Genomic DNA, 3078 nt, shown 5'->3' on the forward strand with positions numbered 1-3078 from the left:
CTATATACTATAGTTATATGGATATGGCAGAGAGCGAAGAGCAGAGAGCGGAGAAAAGAGAAAAGATGAAGATAATATATTTCTAGTCCAATTACGAAGCGGCAAATGTGGGGGGAAGGGAGAAAATGTTTCGGGGCGGGGGGGGCAATGGATAATGAAAACTGTATGTAAAAAGCTAAGCGAATACCTTTGGAACGGCGGCAGCCCGTCTCTAGTTCTATCTCTATCTTGTACATTAGAATACTTTCACGATCTATTTTTGCTATCCCCAAACAGACGGACAGACAGACAGATACAGATACAGATACAGATACAGATAGGGATACTTTTAGACGCTAGTGCTTTATCAGACTAAAAACAAAAAGAAAACAAAGAAAACTAAAACTAAATGTGTTTTTGTTGTTTTATTTGAACGTAGGCTTAGTGCAGATACTTAGATACTTAGCATAAGTCCCACCCACCCGCACAGCACCCCCAAAACACACACACACACTCCGATTAGTGCTTTGACTAGTTTATGGATTTATGTATGTATGTGTATGTGGACCATAAGCCGCCGCCGCATCAGCAATTTATCATCTTCTATTATTTTTTTTTCGTCTATGTAAATTAATTATTTAAAATACAAATACAAATACAGATAAACTAAAATATTTAAATTTCATTCAAAATAAATGTACAACAAAACCCGGAGACTCTCGATTGATTTTGGGACTTGGGACTGCCGCTCTTGGGGCGGGGTGGCTGGGCGGAGGGGGGGAGGCGGAGAGGCGGAGAGGCGGAATCAATTTGGCAAAGCGGCTCTGCTAAATTGTATCTTTGTATCTGCAGTTCATAAGCGTAAAATATGTCTCTGATTGAGGGTTGCGCTTTTTCGGGGGATGCTTCCTGCCTTCCTGCTGCCTGCTTCCTGCCAAAGCGACATGGGTGCCATGGGTCGTTAACGACTTTTAACGCTCGCAATCTCCGTCAAGTGGATGCTGGTGCTGCCGAGGCGAGTGTGTGGGTGATTTAAATTTTATTACCGTAGATTTGTGGACCGCACCCCCAGGAACCCCACATAAGCCGAGGAACGGAACGGAGCGGAACGGAACGGGGGAGAGGGGAGCGGAGCGGAACCCTTGGGTCAGACCTCCGAACAGATTGAGATTGAAGTGGGTGCAGATTGTTTCTCCCCCTTGGTTACAGATTTTTCAGAATCCAGATTCTAGATTCCAGACTTGTGATTCCTGATTCCTGATTCCTGAGTCTGGGAGTGGATTACGCTGCGCAGTTATTTTCCCCGCTTATGTTTTGACATTCACAATGGGGGTGTGGTTTCCACGGGGGGAGGCGGGGACAAGGATAAAAGGCAAAAACAATTTGCCAGGGCAATGAATTGAAGATACACTTTTGTGTGTTGCATGTTTGAATATTGATCATCTGGACAGGAGTGGCCTGTGAGAGCCACAAGGAATCCACCGAACAGAGAGTTTTGTTTGCCATTAATCGAGAATTAAGGGAAAATGTGTATATAATCCTTGAGTGGTTTCAATAACTGTATGTCTCTGCAATCTATGAGTAAGCCATCTTTAACTTTAAAAAATCTATGGAAAGCTGCGAGTGAGCGCCTTTGTTTCGAGCAATTAAAGTTGACTGCCAGCAAACCTCAGCGAAGATGAATCTGTTCCTGGAAGGAGGCCGGGGCCGGGGCCGGGCCGGGGCAAGTGCGGCTATATCCTTGTGCAATCGCTGACTTCTGTTTCTGTTTCGGGGTATTGTTCGTCACATGGTAGCCGTGTCCTGCTGTGCTCTGTCCTCGTTCTCGTTCTCCCACTCTGCCGGCCAGCCATAGTCAAATTTCAAAAGAGTGCCAGAGCAAGTTGTAAATTAAAATAATGAAAAATACACAACACACACAGAGAGACAGGGAGAAAGGGAAAGCAGGGCTCGCAAAAGAGACAGTGAGAGACATAAAACAAAAGACGGGACATGCGTTTGGCATCGGCTTGCAAAGGACATGGATGGATAGTACTGTTGTGTGTGTATATGGGGAAGGACTAGAACAGAACAGAACGAAACCCCATTCCAGATGAGCAGAAAAGGTAAGGTGAACCAGCAGCAGCCTTGGGCAGAGCGAAAGAGAAGAAGGGGCACAGACAGGGACGGCAAGAGATGATAAATGGCCATCACTGCGGCGCTGACAAAATCATTAGCAGCAAACTTTAATTAAAATATGATTTTCACACATTTGAGCAGAGTTAGGCGCCAGAACGTACAGTTCTACATCCAATCTCCATCCCATTCCCATTCCCATTCCCACTCCCATTCCCATACGCAATGCCCGAGTCCCCGAAAACCGAAAATTGTCAACACTTTTCCCTTTTTGTGGGGCGGGAGAGTTCCAGAGATCCGGCGGAGAGGATGCCGAAGGCATTTCAAGAATCTTTTAATGGTTGCCACGCCCTCGCCGGCCCCCGTTCACAAATCTTGTTCACACATTGTTTTCATTAAGCACGAAAAAAAGGAAAGGCGCAGAGAAAATATTTGCATACCCTGTACTTCCAGGCACCCCCAAGGGCGTATATGGCCCATTGGGACAACTACATGGTGTGTGACACGGCAAGAGAGCAGAGCAGATTGGCATGTGGAAGTTGTAAAGGTAAATGGATAATATCTGGCACTGAGTGAATGCAAGATCAATTGTGATTTTCATAGAAGAGGCCATGATTGGCCTATGAGTATTTGTATAAGTCAGGGACCCTAAATACTACTAAACTATATACTGTATACTGTCCTATAATTTACGGCGTCTGAGTTACCATTATTAATGGATAATAATTTATGCCATAAGCTGCAATACCACCCATGTGTATAGGTTTTTGAAACTAAAACATTAACCAATTCAATACCAAACCATTTAACCATGTTATGCCAATCAATCGGGATTAAGTTGCTTCTTTTCAATCATACATATATTGCTGATCGAGTTCCAGAAATCACTGTAAAAGTCTAGGGCATTCGCAGAGTCGATCATCTGCCGTTGTCGTTGCCACTGTCGTGTGTGCATCTTGAATCTTGTTTGAATCTTTGGTCGGC

The sequence above is a fragment of the Drosophila persimilis genome, unplaced genomic scaffold, assembly GCF_003286085.1.
Source record: "Drosophila persimilis strain 14011-0111.01,24,50 unplaced genomic scaffold, DperRS2 tig00000653-arrow-arrow-pilon, whole genome shotgun sequence".
NCBI classification, from domain to species: Eukaryota; Metazoa; Arthropoda; class Insecta; order Diptera; family Drosophilidae; genus Drosophila; species Drosophila persimilis.